This window comes from Papio anubis, chromosome 18, assembly GCF_008728515.1.
Source record: "Papio anubis isolate 15944 chromosome 18, Panubis1.0, whole genome shotgun sequence".
Lineage (NCBI taxonomy): Eukaryota > Metazoa > Chordata > Mammalia > Primates > Cercopithecidae > Papio > Papio anubis.
The window spans coordinates 54,280,278-54,296,796 of record NC_044993.1 but is presented as its reverse complement, the minus strand read 5'-3'; the positions used below and the strand labels follow the sequence as shown (position 1 = coordinate 54,296,796).

Below are 16,519 nucleotides of genomic sequence, written 5' to 3'. Positions count from 1 at the left end.
GATCTTTAGAACTTTCTGTTGAGTGAATCAATTGAAGTACTGTATGCAAATAGTAAATATGCAAATCAGAAAGGGGAGGAGCTTAGGCCAAACTGCTCAGAGGGAAGGAAAAACAGGTTTCCTTCCAAATGGGGAAAAGGCAACTGGAAAGATTTTTACCTGTTGCATAACTTTTTATTATCTCTTTCTGCTAGGCCAATCAACGGTTGAGAGCTGTAAACTTGGAAAAGCAAATGCTCGGATAAATTAAGCAATTCCAGCTCTTTGACTAGAAAAGTTTTAAAGTCAGAGTTAAAGATTAAGTCTTCAATTAAACATTTTTATTTTTTTACTTCAAGTTACCATGAATGTTCAAGTTTCTACCATCCTAAAAGGGCTTTATTTTAGGAGTGAAAAGATTCTGGATAAACTAAAAGGTTATTCTACCATGAGAAGACCTCTGCCACAATGTTGTACATCTTTCCTTCTGACTCTGTTATATGTTAAGTTTTTAAATGTGTGGTCTCAAATGCTCATACTTCTTATGGAGATTATACGACCATGGAGATAATTATTTGTATGACTGGGAAAGAACAGTCTTCTTTCATGTGGCTCTCATCTTTAAAAGCCCAACTGCTCAGCTACCCACAAAAGATCTTACTTAACCAAGACAAACTGATCCAATGGCAATTTCCCAAGAAGAGAAGAAAACAAACAGCCCCACTCTAGCTTTGCAAAACCTGGTCTGCAGACCAAGGGCGAATGTCACAACTCAGCCCCTCCCCTTTCAGAATATATCCAGACTCATCAGCCATTGCCTACATATAATGACTAACTTCAGCACCACAGGAAATGGGATGTTCTAGAAACCTGACATCTACAAGTAGGTGGTCTTGTAATTTTATATCCAAGGAGTTCTTGGTTTGAACTCAAGATCTGCTCAAAGGATGCTTGCTGCGCGTGTCGTCAATTAGATCTTAGTGGGAAGGCAGACTTGTAATCCTGCAAAACACAGCCTTCAGTAAAAAGCTTTTTCCCCCTTGTCAATGGCACATCTCTAGAGACAAGACAGAATGACAAAATCAAAATTTACAAAGTATGAGGAATTGAAGCACAGATCCCATCTCAGTTGGGAAACATCTGAGAGTTTCTCATTATGAAGTCATGTAGAAACCTTGTATTAAATAAATGAAGTAAGTTCGAGGTTGCAGTGAATCATGATTAGGCTATTGCACTCAGCCTGGGCAACAGAGTGAGACCCGATCTCAAAATAAATAAATAAAACAAAGTAGGAGAATAATCTTGGGCTATATCACTGCCACCATTTTGCGCTTTTTTTTTTTTTTTTTTTTTTTTGAGACAGAGTCTCACTCTGTCACCAGGCTAGAGTGCAATGGCATGATCTCAGCTCTCTGCAACCTCTGCCTCCTGGGTTCAAGCGAATCAATTCTCCTGTCTCAGCCCCCTGAGTAGCTGGGACTATGGGCACCCGCCACCATGCCCGGTTAATTTTTATGTTTTTAGTGAAGACGTGGTTTCACAATGTTGGCCAGGATGGCCTCCATCTCTTGACCTCATGATTCCGCCTGCCTCAGCCTCCCAAAAGTGCTGGGATTACCGGCGTGAACCACTGCACCCGGCATTTTGCTCTATTTTAACCTAATCTTCACTAGTAACACTTGACACAGGGAGCTATCACACTTGGAACCATCTTTACAGCAATTTTTTAAAACTAAAATTTGAAACACTAAATAACTTATTACAAGGAGTTATACCAGATCCATGGCCCTTTACAGGGTGTTAATTCAACAAGATCACTTGCAAACACAGACCAACACCCAACTGTAGATAATGAAGGATGACAGTGTTAAGATACAGAGAAAATGTCTAGGGACTACAGGTAATTAAGGCTTAAAAAAAAAAAAAAAAACCATAAACTACATCTGAAAGCAGCTTTCTCGGCTTCTATTGCTTAACAGAGATTTCCGTTTTATTCTGGGTTTTACTAAAAAAGCAAGTGCCTCCCACAGTAGTCTGTATCATTTCTACATTTCTATCATGTTCCTTCTGAAGACCCCACTATGTTGAATTATGAGCAATATGACAAAGTGAAATGAGATTTTAAGTACTGCCTGCCTCAATGTTTAATGTCATTTTAGGGCACATGTCCCACTGTCACAAGGAAGAAGTAATGTACAGGTCAGCTCTTGAAATGGGACAGAGCCTTGAATCCATGCACTGGCTTGGGTTCAAGAAGCGATTAGGGTTTTTCTCCCACAAGAGAAGAACAAGTCAGACCCTAACTTTACTTTACTTCTAACCGTGGAACGTCCCAACAGCAAACAATGAGGAACCGTGGAGCAATCCAGGTAGCCAGGAAACTGCTAAAGGTGAAAGAGGAAACAATATTATTAATTTTTCCACTGGGAAAAAAAAAAAAAAAAAGGCCACCAACACTAATGTCTATGATATTTTACATTCTACAAAATCTACTTGTGGGTATTTTTGCCATGAATGCAAAAAAGAAATTTGTCAATTTGCTTGAGATAGTCAAGTCTTTATTTTTTTGCCTGAGACTTCTGAAGGCAAGTCGTTAAGTCCTGAAATCTGGACCTGCTCAGCTGTGGCCATCACCACAAAGATTTCATTAAATAAGGTGTGGCACTGCACTAGAGTTACTGAGTCCTGAAACCTACAAACTTCAGCCATTCGTATCCCATCTTTACCATCCCATCTACTGTTTACCTAATATTTGTCTTAAAAGCCTTTTTAAAATATATATCTACTGTTAAATAAAAATGATAGAAGGCCATGGTTCTGGACCAAGCTCCTGCACTAGGCTCCAAGAGACCAGACTAAAAATCAAACTGGAGTCATTCATGCCCAAACTAAGTTTGTTATCTGACCTTCCCAGAAACCAAGAAAAAGAGATAACATCCAACTTCCCAAACTCCATGTTTAAATCTTAATTGGCATGATAATGAAGTTCCCTAATCCTTACACACACACACAAAAGTTTGAAGTAATCTAATGCTAACTATTCAGTTATTCTCTATTGTTCTGTCTCCCTGTCCTGCCTTACAAGAAAAGCAGCTTTGCAAAGACTGATACACTCTTTGTTCTTTGCTTCTGCTTTCTTCAGCCCTTCTGTCTATAAAGCCAACTCCTGCTTAGCTCATCTAAACACTTATTCTATATTATGGAATGAAACATTGCCCAATTCTAGAATTGCAATACAGCCAGTTGAGATCTGGAAACTAAACTGGTTGCAGTTTTGTCTTTGACATGACTTTAGTATCATCCTAAGCACTACTGTCCATGAATTCATAGGTGTGATATGATAGTTACGTTTTCATTCATACACATTAAAAAACAGAACTAGGCCAGGTGCGGTGGCTCATGCTGTAATCCCAGCACTTTGAGAGGAGGGTGGATCGCCTGAGGTCAGGAGTTCAAGACCAGCCTGGCCAACATGGTGAAACCGTCTCTATTAAAAATACAAAAATGAGCCGGGCGTGGTGGCAGGCGCCTGTAATCCCAGCTACTCGGGAGGCTGAGGAAGGAGAATTGCTTGAACCCAGGAGGCGGAGGTTGCAGTGAGCCAAGATTGCGCCACTGCACTCCAGCCTGGGAGATAGAGCAAGACTCCATCTCAAAAAATAAGTAAATACAATAAAAAACAGAACTAGTAAACGAACAGTATTCATCATGTACCACCAAAAATCATCTTACGCACCATCAGCAGTAAAAAAAAACACGTGACTATTCATTTCAGCAACACATAAATTACAAGTGTAACCAAAGCCACACCTTGAGAAAGAGTGATTTAGTCCTAAATCCTTTATGTTTTAGTTAAAGAAATAGACTGAGAGGGGATGTGATCTGCCCAAGGAAAAACAGCAATGGTGGCAGAGTCTAGACTGGAACTAAGGACTTAGTCCAGTGGTAGTCCCACTACAGTAGACTCTCTTGGTTGTTGAGCCACAGGAAGAATTAGAGACCCGGACTCACAGGAGTTCACCAACAAGTAAACTCTGAGCAGTCAGGAAGCCCTTTTGCATGTGGATCTGGGCTTTTCACTTTATCTGAGACTCTGTCAAACATTATCTAGACTGGCTGAAATAAATCTATTTCTTTTCCCAGAGTCTAATGTGGTTTTGCCCAACTAGCTGAACCTCAAAGCATACAGTCAAAGACAAAAATGTCTCCTGGATCAGTTTCCAATTCTTGATCCAAGTATTGACAAATGCTCCTTCTAACAACCCCACAATATCACCCCTTACCCCAAAATCTTTCTTCAGTTTAATCTCTCCCACTCTAGGTTCCCACGCCACCCCTAATCCTGCTCGAAGCAGCCCTGAGAAACATCGCCCATTATCTCTCCATATCACCCCCAAAAATTTTCGCCACCCCAACACTTCACCATTATTTTGTTTTATTTTTCTTATTAATATAAGAAGATAGGAATGTCAGGCCTCTGAGCCCAAGCTAAGCCATCATGTCACCAGTAAAGTGCACGTATACATCCCGATGGCCTGAAGCAACTGAAGATCCACAGAAGTGAAAATAGCCTTAACTAATGACATTCCACCATTGTGATTTGTTTCTGCCCCAGCCTAACTGATCAATGTTCTTTATAATCTCCCCCACCCTTAAGAAGTGTCTTTGTAATTCTCCCCACCCTTGAGAATGTACTTTGTGAGATCCACCCCTTGCCCCCAAAACATTGCTCTTAACTCCACCACCTATCCCAAAATCTGTAAGAACTCATGATAATCCCACCACCTTTGCTGACTCCTTTTTCGGACTCAGTCCGCCTGCACTCAGGTGAAATAAACAGCCATGTTGCTCACACAAAGTCTGTTTGGTGATCTCTTCACATGGACACATGAAACAAGTATCCTAGCCCCTGTCCCTACTGCTGGACTCATACAGGCTCTCTAGGGTTTCAGGAGGAAGATTTTCCATCTCTGGGTTTTAGGCCAGCTTTGGAAGCACGCTGGAAGTTTCCATTACAGAGTCACTAGTGTATTTCCCAGATACCCAGAGGACAGGTTTTATTTTCAAATGATAGATAACTTGTACTGTGTGCCTAGCAATCTTTTATACACTGTCCCATAAACTGACTATAAGAGGAGGTAAAATGATACACATGATTCTTGACTCCGTGGGAGTCAGCTGCCATTCCAGGTGGGCATAGCAATGGATGCCATACAGCCAATGATAGCTAAAGTTATTAAATGTTTGTTTTTATGCCCAGCACTGTGCCATGTCCTTCGAATGCACTATCTAATTGAATCCTCACAACTATTTACTGTGATTACCCTCACTCCATACATGAGGAAGCTGAGGCTTAGAGAGAGAAGTGGCTCATCCAAGGTCAAGTGGCAAGTTGGTGATAAAGTTCAGACTCAAACCCAGACTGACTCCAGAGCCTATGCTCCCTTAACCAATGCACTATGTACATCTATTTTTTGTTTGTTTGTTTTGCGACAGGGTCTCACTTTGTCACCCCGAATGGAGTGCAGTGACACAATCACAGCTCACTACAGCCTCAGCTTTCCAGGCTAGGGTGATTTTCCTCAGTCTCCCAAATAGCTGAGACCCCAGGTGGGCACCACCATGCCTAGCTAACTTTTGTATTTTCTGTAGAGACAGGGTTTCACCATGTTGCCCAGGCTGGTCTTGAACTGGTGGGCTTAAGTGATCCTCCTTGGCTAGGCCTCTCAAAGTGCTAGGACTACAGGCATGAGCCACCATGCCTGGCCCACTATGTATATCTAAACCTTTTAAAAAGTCATATTAAAAAGTAACATGGGCCGGGCACGGTGGCTCACGCCTGTAATCCCAGCACTTTGGGAGGCTGAGGCAGGTGGATCACTTGAGGTCAGGAGTTCGAGACCAGCCTGGCCAACATAATGAAACCCCATTTCTTCTAAAATAGCCAGGGCCAGGCACAGTGGCTCACATCTGTAATCCCAGCACTTTGGGAGGCCGTGGTGGGCAGATCACTTTAGGTCAGGAGTTCGAGACCAGTTCGGTCAATATAGTGACACCCCATCTCTACTAAGAACACAAAAATTAGCCGGGCATGGTGGCACATGCCTGTAATCCCAGCTACTTGGGAGGCTGAGGCAGAGCTGCTTGAGCCCAGGAAGCGAAGGCTGCAGTGAGCTGAGATCGCACCACTGCACACTCCAGCCTAGGTGACAAAACGAGACTCCATCTCAAAAAAAAAAAAAAATTAGCCAGGCGTGATGTAATTACGTGCTGTAATCCCAACTACTTGGGAAGCTGAGGTGGGAGAATCGCTTTAACCTGGGAGGGAGAGGTTGCAGTGAGCCAAGATTACGCCCCTACACTCCAGGCTGGGCGACAGAGTGAAAAAATAATAATAATAATAATAAAGGTAACATGAAATCTGTATTATAAAGTAAGCTTGTTTCTTGAGTGAGACCCTGTCTCAAAAAAAAAAAGTAACATGAAATCTGTATTATAAAGTAAGCTCGTTTCTTGCATTAGGGAAGAATAGACCTAATGCACCTCTGAAGTTCAAGAACACTGAATATTCTGGGAATGCCATTTCATACTGATTGAAGGAGGAATTTGCTGCTTATAATCTAAAGCTAATCAATTTGCAGTATCTGGTGTGTCAAGAAATGCCAATTGTTAATTATCATTTAAATCAACTTTAGGTACCCTTATTCCATTACTACTTACACGATACAAAACTGGAGTACTAATGGAGTATAAGAAAAATATATTTGGTCTTTGTCCCTGGTTCCTGCCAGAGCTCCTAAAACCCTTGGAATTTTCTGACTGTCTTTTGTTATTCATGAAGAGCCCTCTGGACCACATGCCAGAGTTTATGCTAACAAGGTGATTTCACATGGGCCCTTATAGTTTCCAGTGAAGGGCTAGCCAAGCCAGAAAGACCAAGCACATGATTAGACTTCAAAGCCCTACTTTCTGAGCTCTGGGGAGGGGAGGGCTAGCTAGAGACAGAGTTCAATCACCAATGGTCAATGACCATGCCTATGTAATGAATCCTCAATCAGAATTCCAAAACAATGAGGCTGGGAGAGCTTCCGGATTGGTAAACGCATTTATGAGCCAGGAGTGGCACACCAGAAGGGGCATGGAAGCTCTGCACCCCGCAACTCATACCTTGCCCTATGTGTCTCTTCCATTCAGCTGTTCCTGAGTTATAAATAAGTCCTTTATAACAAAACTGTAATCCTAAATATCATGCTTTCCTGAGTTCTGTGACTCATGCTAGCAAATTATCAAACCTGGGACGGGAAATCATGGGAACCTCCAAATTTACAGTCTGCTGGGCAGAAGTTCAGGTAACGTAGAAATATCAAATACCTGCAGCTGGCATCTGAAGTGGGGCAATTTTGAGAGAATGAGTAAGTAATATGTGGGATGTGAGGGTCTAGGGGCCCACACCTGTAATCCCAGCACTTTGAGAGGCCAAGGCAAGAGGATCACTTGAGGCAGGAATTTGAGACCAGCCTGGGCAACAAGCAAGACCCCATCTCCACAAAAAAAAATTTTTTTTTAACTAGCCAGCCATGGTGGCGTGTGCCTCTGGTCCTAGCTACTTGGGAGGCTGAGGTGGGGAGATCACTTGAGGCCTGGAGTTTGAAATAACAGTGAGCTACGACAGTACCACTGCACTCCAGCCTGGGCGACAGGACGAGACCCTGTCTCTCAAAACAAAAAATGAAATAAACAGGTGGGGTCTGTGCTAACTACACACAGTAACAGAACTGAACTACTGGACACTCAATTGCTGCCCAAGAACTGCTGGAATGATATAATTAATAACCTCATTAAGAGGTTCACACTAAAACTAACCATTCTGATGCTCAGAAGCCACGTCCCTGCTTGATCTATTCATTAAATCTACACCTGTCACCAATTCAGAGCACTGCTTGCAGGCTGGCACTAGTAGGAAATCAGGTCCTATGGACAGATCACAGTACCTGGTTGAATTTTTTTTTTTTTTTTAAAGGAGAAAGACCAAACTAAATTGGCCTGCCAAAGAGAATGTGGATGTTGTAGAAATGTGAAGTAAAAAATGATTTTTTTTCTTTTTTTTTTTTGAGATGGAGTCACTCTATCGCCCAGGCTGAACTGCTGTGGCACGATCTCAGCTCACTGCAATCTCTTGCCACCCGGCTTCAAGCAATTCTCCTGCCTCAGCCTCCTGAATAGCTAGGATTAGAGGCGCCTGCCACCAAGCCCGGCTAATTTTTGTATTTTTAGTAGAGACGGGGTTTCACCATCTTGGCCAGACTGGTCTTGAACTCCTGACCTCGTGATCCACCCACCTCGGCCTCCCAAAGTGCTGGGATTACTGGCGTGAGCTACCACACCCGGCCGATTTTCTTTAATTAGTAGTTTTTTCACATTACAGTTCCCATAAGAGAATCATTAATTACCTCAGTAATTGACATGTAACTGTTCTGTCTGGATAGCAAACATTGTTAAATGTCAAGAGCCACCACCCAGGGTTCTCTAACCCCACACTCTAACGGATACAAACAATTACAATCCCTCCTTTACCAACTTTTGATTTGTCAGAATAAAGCCCTAAGAGACAGGGATCTCGGGGAGCGGGGAATTGGCCAGCAGTCCGTAAAGATGATCGGTCTCCAAGATGGGAAGTTAAGTTGTCAGAGAGGAGTACGTGTAGGGTAGCTGGCCTTCAAGGGGGCACAGTGGTGATGATGGTGGTATTGTGGGCTGGGTGTGGAGTGAGGAGAAATGCCCATCAGTAGTCTAGCTGGGAACAGGGATAACTCTGGATTATGGCTGATTAGTCCATCTTGGAGACCAATTTGGCCAAAGCAGCCATTGTGTCCCTGTACTCATCCCTCTTAGGCAGAAATATCCTTTCCAGTTGGGGAAGAGAGGACTTGTGGTCAGAGACCTGCCAGCTCCAGAGGACCCTGTCCCCTTCTTGTGAATGGTGTTCCCTGGAGTTGGGCAATTTTGTGGGCCTGCTCCTTCCCTACCCTCTGTCCACAGTAAGTACACTGTTAGTATTTTCCACCCTCTCCCAGCTAGACCACTGATGGGCATTTCTCCCCAGTCCACAATACCACCAACCACTGTGCCCTCTCATAAGGCCAGCTACCCTACACAAGCTCGTCTCCGACAACTGAACCTCCCATCTTAATTCTCTGGAAGTCTTTCGGCTTTTCTCTTTCATAAAAAGTTAGGAAACTCTCAAGCAGAATGCTCCTCACCATGGGCATGAGATACACCAATTGTTTTGAGTAAACGACTGAACAAGTGACTATATCAAAAAACAACTACATTTCTAAGAGAAAAAGAACCTGACAACATTCTCAAAAGTAGACACAGAGCATTCACTCTATCACTCCTCACTTTCTAATTCCACTTACTGAGAAGGAAGAAAATGTCACAACTGGGAAAAACACCTCCTCAAAGGGCCGGAGACTTCAGTGTGCCCCTGGATGCCGGCTTGTAGGACCCACACTGCTAGAGTCCCGGCACCCTCACTGTAATGGTATTATTCACCTCCCCCTCCTGTTTAAAGAGCACTTACTAGGCAAGTCATTAAGTAGACACAAAGCAACTATTTAACTGAAAGCCAATTTGCTTTACAGATATTTTTTAAAAATAAGGAATGCATGTCCATGTTGGTTATTTCCACAGAGCTGTTCAAAAGCTGTTCTGTCCATGGATCCACCTGGATTTTCCTCTTCAGATTCCAGGGCAGGTCACAGGAAACTGAAGTCTGGTTCAGCACTTTGCACAGGTGTTTGAGAGCAGGCCCACTTGCTTATCTGAAAAACTTACAGTGCACTGGCCATTTTGGGGTTTGGTTTGGGGGAAAAAAGAAAACTTACAGGGATAATGTCTCAACTCCTATTTGAATGTAATATGGTCACTTTCAGAACTATTCTGAAGAAAAAAAGCCAACTCTCTATTAAGTATCCACAACCACTACTAAAACTAAGGAGACTCCCACCCCATTACCCATTAATAACTTCGCTTCACATATGCTTCACTATAAGGAGTCTTCTCTGAAAGATGAAGAGTTTGTGACAAAATGTTTGAGTACAGAACCCAAGAATACAGAGTCCAAACACCAAGGATTCAATTAAACTCAACTTTATCGGGTGCCTACACCGACTTGTTTGAGAGATACAGTGCAACAGAGAGAACAAGAATTAGTGCAGAGAAGGCCTGATTCTAGCCCTGCTGCTGCCTAGAGCTTGCTCTGTGACTTTAAGCATTTACTCATCTTTTTTTTTTTCTTTAAATGAGACAGGGTCTCACTCTGTCACCAAGGCTAGAGTGCAGTGGTGCGATCTCAGCTCACCGCAGCCAGACCTTTCTGGCTCAAGCAATCCTTCTGCCTCAGCCTCCCGAGCAGCTGACACTACAGGTGCACACCACCATGCCCAGCTCCTCTTTCTTATTTCTTGTAAAATGGGGTCTCACTGTGTTGCCCAGACTGGTCTCAAACTCCTGGGCTCAAGAGATTCTCCCGTTTCAGCCTACCAAAGTACTGGGATTACAGGCATGCAGTGCACTACCACGCCCGGCCTACTCATTTTTCTTGATTTCTGTTTTCCCACTAAAAATCACCACTTTTCAACCTGTTTTCAGCCTCAGAACATTTTATTCAACTAGAATCTTATAGGGTAGCCCAACATAACAGAATATTACAGTTACTTTTCACAAACTGAAGTAGTAACATGAAACAGAAGGAAAACAGCAAAACCCCCTCATCCCTGCCACAAGCACACTTCAACGATGGCTGGAGAGGGCTCCTTCAAGCCCAGCTTGAAATAAACACCAGATATGCTAAGATTCTGCAAGGGTTTGACTTTTTCCTACTTTTCCTAAACTTCAGGAAGAGGAATTAACAGAATTCAATGTAGTAAAGCTATGACTTGAGACTCGTTCAGAATCAAAATTAAAGGACACACACTAATCCACTTTAAGCAAACACTGCATAGAGTTCAAACTCATCATGAATGATAGACAGCTAAAAGCTATCACCCGACTCTGCTGCTTGTGTGGAAACAATCTGCTACTAAAATAAAGGGGCAGGCCAGGTGTGGTGGCTCATGCCTGTAATCCCAGCACTTTGGGAGGCCGAGGCAGGCAGATTACTTGAGGTGAGGAGTTCAAGACCAGCCTGGGCAACACAGCGAAATCCCATCTCTATTAAAAATACAATAAATTAGTGGTGCGTGGTGGCGCAGGCCTGTAGTCCCAGCTACTCAGGAGGGCTGAGAGAGGAGGATCGCTTGAGCCCGGGAGGTCGAGGCTGCCGTGAGCCTTGATCGTGCCACTGCATTCCAGCCTGGGCCACAGAGAGACCCTGTCTCAAAAAATAAATGAATACATAATAAATAAAAAAGGGGCAGGTTTTTACAACACTTTCTCTTGGACCAACAGGCAGAAAGAGGGGCAGTGGCTCCGAGATGCTAAGCAGTCTCAAAAATGAAGAGTCCCACACTACACACTGCTGCTATCCGAGATCCTTAGTCATTCATCAGACCTGGTGTGAATCTGCAGGCCCAAGTGACAATTATTTCTAGTCACCAGGTCTTGCAGTTGAGCCCTCCAGCAGAGCAGGGCACAAAAGGATCAGGGATGATGCTTCCCAACACTATGCAATCCAAGCTTCTGTGTGGCAATTCAACAACATAGTATTGTTCAAAGGACACTGTTGAACAAGGTCAAGCCCTCAGGAAGGTAAGAGGAGTCATCAACATGTCTGCCTCTGCATGCAACCAGGCTGGTATCCAGGCACTGGGCACAGGTGACTTATTTTGCCACAAGAGCTAATCACTACCTCAAGACTGATTGACTAAGATTCCCTATTCTAATGTATGGTATTTAAAGAAGGTCTCATTTGCATACATCCTAAAGAGAATGACTTCCCTATCTGCCATTCTCTTCTTTCAACATATCACAACTTCAAAGAATAAGAGTTTGAGCCACTTCCAACCTTTTCTCTCATTTTCAGTGCAATTGGCCATCTGTATTAACAAGTTCTACATCGGCAGATTCGACCAACCATGGGTCAAAAATATTTGGAAAAAATACATAACAACAACACAATAATAAAAAATAATATGAATTTTAAAAAATATAGTACAGCAACTATTTACATACCACTTACATTGTATTTGGCTGTTGTTTTTGAGATGGAGTCTTGCTCTGTCACCTAGGCTGGGGGGCAGCAGCTCCATCATGGCTCACTACAGCCTCCACTTCCTGGGTTCAAGCAATTCTCCTGCCTTAGTCACCCCAGTAGCTAGGACTACAGGCACGCACCACCATGCCTGGCTAAGTTTCTTAAATTTTTTGTAGAGACAGGGCCTGACAACGTTGCGTAGGCTGGACTTGAACTCCTGGTCTCCAAGCAATCCTCCCACATAATGAAAAAAAAAGGGGGCAGGTATTTGTAGTAGCCTCCTAACGTGCTGGGATTACAGGAATGAGCCATCACACCCAACCTGTATTAGGTATAATAAGTAATCTGGAAATGCCTCCTAAGTAGCTGGGACTACAGATGTGCATCACCGCCACTCCCTGCACCTTCCCATATACTACCCACTTTATATAAGAGTCTTGATCATTTGAGAATTTTGGTATCCAAGGGGTCCAAAACCAATCCCCCAGGATACCAAGGGGATGTAAATATGTTCAGCTCTAGTTTATAATTATTCACTAATTAAACGGTCAAGTTCTGTGGTAATCTCTTCCCGCCACCCAAAAGAATAGGATTCACCATCATCTAGAAAAATGGACATAAGAACTAGTAAAACTAGATTTGAACTGAAAGACACTAATTCAATTAACCCGAGTCCATTGTGCAAAGAGCTTCAGAACAGTCTCAACATTTAGGGAGAACCGATTCTGGTTCACTGATATCAACATCTATAAACAGACACAAAGAGATAATTTTACATTATCAAGACCCGGGAAAACAGGAGTTACCACGTCATTACCATTGTTTCAATCTAAGTTACCACTTCTTCACCTCAAAACAACCGGCAGATAGTGCACAATTAAATCTTACTACAGCACACAGAGATAGTCCCAGACTACTTCAAGTACTTACACAACCATTCTGTTTTTCACTTCCAGTATTTATTCAATAAATTACATGAGATATTCAATACTTCATTATAAAATAGGCTTGTTAGATGCATTTGCCCAACTGCAGGTTAATGTTCTTGGCATGTTTAAGGTAGGCTAGGCTATGATGTTTGGCAGGTGAGGTATATTAAATGCGTTTTTTACTTACAATATTTTCAACTTACGATAGGGTTATCAAAGGTAACCCCACTGTAATTCAAAGAGCATCAGTATACCAAAACAGTAGCAAAATCAGATCACCTTTAAGTCATGTAATGCAATGTAAAACCACTTACCCACAACTCCAATAGCAAGTGGCATCAACTGGCTCTCTAGGCTGCCCACCTTTCAGAAGAGTTTGTCCAAAAGCCTGCAAAGTGTAAGAAACAAATCTACTGGTACCCTAAATTAAAAGGCCAGCTCAGCTCTGAAAATCCAATTGACTTAAATTTTCGGATTCTTTCCCCAAACACAGTTAGTAGCCAATGTAGGAGTCAATGGCTTCTCCTTGTGTTCAAGTCCCCTCCTACCCACCCGCCCCCTTTCAAAAATTAGAAAAGAGCCACCAGTCTCCAAACTGGCTGATGAAACTTCAGCCTACAGGATATTTTCATACTTCAGTTACAATAAACCATTGAAATGAAAATGAAGTGGAGAGAGCTTAGTAACCCAAGGGATAGAGCATTTTATACCCAGCAACAGCATATAAATTAAGTCCAAAATCTTTAACCTGGGCCAAAGCCAAATAATTAAGTTAATAAATCTCACTACCAATTCTCTATTCCTTTGAGATACTCTAGTATGAAGAGTAGAAGTTGTTTGCCTGTTCCTAGCTGTTTACTTTAGTCATTTGCTTGCTAACTAAAAGACATTCTGTTTGCAGTCAAATCAGAATTAGTAATTCAGTACCAGGATCTACCTCGTCCCCTTCACTCCCCCCAGAACTGCCCAGAAAGCTCTGTTCAAGTTTTCGATAATCCTTCTACAGGTGCCACTAGAATACTGGAACCTAAAACAGGTGACAAGTCCTCAAATTCTGATTCGTTTTCCCCAAACACTAAAAGGTTTTATTTAGCATTTCTAATACTGAGTTTACTACAAATAGCCCAAGCAACATTTAAGTCTCTCAACCGCCTGGCTCAAAGAGCCAATTCACTCAAAGAACACACTAGTCACTGTTGTGGGGTTCAAAAGTAGAAAAAAGCATATTCTGTTTCGGCCCAGTGTGACATGGCTCAAGAGGGCCAAATCAAGAAGTCTTGATTGGGCCTCTCAAGTGGACAATCTGGTCAAGGTGAGGCTGAAAAGCAGCACACCATTAGAGATGAATGCCCCCAGCAGAAGGCAAAAGTAGGTTACATCCCTTGATTACATGCCAGCCCAAAGATGCTGACACAGTGGAATTGAGCCCCACAATGGTCATTTATCTAATGTAATCCACTGAGTGAACTTTTAGCACCAACCTACACCTCAGCTGAGTATTATTAGTCATCAGAAGGCCAAGACAAGAGTGCAACTATTGCAACATAAACTGCCTCCCTACAAAAGACAACTTGAAACTTAGATCCTGATGGTCATCTTGGTAGATGGACAAGGGTATATTATTAACACTTGCCCAATCCTTAAATTCAGGCAGAGCTGGAAACAAAGGAGGATTCGTATACTAGAACACATTCAGAGAACTTATTATGCAGTTTTAAATAGTAGCATATAAGACAAAATAAGGAAAGAGGTGGGCCCTCAATTGAACATCCTGCTGAAAATCTGAACACTCAGCTTGAGATTTATTTGCCAGAAAAGACCCAGGTGACCACTGCCTCTTCCTCTCCCACTCAGCAGAGTGACTTTATTATGACAGTCCAACAGTACCTGCAAAAACAGTAAGTGATAAGACCCTAGTTAAGGCAATAGAATTAATCAACAAGCAGCATCATTTTCTACTTCCTACTCCTTCTGGCTTTTAATTTGTTTGCCTACCTATTCTGAGCCCCACATCCACCTCTCTCACCTTATCGCCAACTCTCCCCTGTGGTCACTAAGCTCTGGCTATTACTCACCCAACCCATCCTCTTTCCACTACCTCCCACCTACCCTGACCCTTTCTTCCCATTCCCTGGAACTTGATAAACGCATTCCAGCCAGTTTCTGCACCAGCTGTTCCCTGAACCTGGAAGGATCTTCCCCTTATCTCTGGATGGCTGGCTCCTTATTTATACTTAAAGCTCAACTTAAGTGTCACCTCCTCAGAAAGGTCCTCTTCGACTGCAACTACAGTTAAGACACTTTCAATCACATCACTCTTATTTTCTTCAGCGCTTAATCAAAATCTGGTTTACTGGGGTATATATTATGTCTCTCTCTGTCCCCAGCTCCCGCTCTGATGTAAGCTCCATGAAAGGGTGAACCTTTTGCTTGTGTTCACCTGTGTACACCCAGTGCCTCAAACACTGGCTGGCACTTAGGAGTCAATAAATGTTGTTGAATTAATGAACTTTTTATTCAATGGTAAACTAGGTTCCAAATCAGTCAAAGTGAGAACAGTAGTCATTCTTCTGTTGTATTTTTGTGAAACATCTAAACACGCTGTTACTGGTCCAATCAAGGCATTAAATATTCTGTTTTGTAGGGCCCGAAATCCCTGAACAGGACTTCCTAGCATCAGATCTTCCTAGCGCTATGCATATCAAGCTCAGCTACAGAAGGTCAGGGTTTACGGTCACTTTCTAATCAGAGGACTCGGAAAACGTAGGCACTATCTCTTAAAGTTCTTCAGAAAACAGTTTCAGAGTCTACAAAAGATTTCCGAAGAATAAATCAACACCAAAAGGAAAATCGTAACATTTCACTCTGAAATCTGTCTGAGAGGCTAGAGGAGTGCTCCTTGATTTTTTTTTGTTTAAACCAACAGCATATCAACAAAGAGGCCTTCTTTCCCTTCTTTGCTTCAAACAATCTTTTCGCATCCGTTATTGTTTTGTATCCGCCCTTAAACGAAAACTAAACAGATCACATTGTCTCATTTAGGACCCCCTATACACAAAGAATCAGCTACATAAAGATGAAAATCAGCACAAGCTGAATGTGTCACTGAAGATCTGTGTGTCACACACAAATGGAGAAAAAGATAAGAGAGCTATTGTCCAATTGTAGAAACAAAAAAGTAATATGGGGTTTTCTGTTCTCTGAAGTGCATCATGAAAAGGGGGTGGAGAGAAACACAGAAACCCAGAATTAGCCTAGCAAATCATTTTGGGAAGAGCTGACAACATGTAAATTCCTCACACATAAAGTATTTCGAGCAAGAGACCTTGATTCCTGGGCTATGATGCCATTCAGGATTCCTTGCAAAGGCTCTGGAATTTCAGTATTCATAAAAGAAAATGCTCATTATAATCGG

General features: G+C 42.5%; 1 protein-coding gene across 5 annotated transcripts in view; it reads right to left on the bottom strand.

The window, feature by feature from the left end:
• DCUN1D3 (defective in cullin neddylation 1 domain containing 3) overlaps nt 1–16,519 on the bottom strand; it is a 46,740-nt gene that overhangs the window by 28,827 nt on the left and 1,394 nt on the right. For 3 of the 5 annotated variants that reach the window (XM_017953245.3, XM_017953244.3, XM_017953246.3), the window contains exon 2: nt 13,419–13,492. The exons of the other annotated variants lie outside the window; for them this stretch is intronic. The gene's annotated coding sequence lies outside the window, so the exon portion shown is untranslated. The remainder of the gene's footprint in view (nt 1–13,418; nt 13,493–16,519) is intronic. 5 annotated transcript variants of the gene reach the window in all.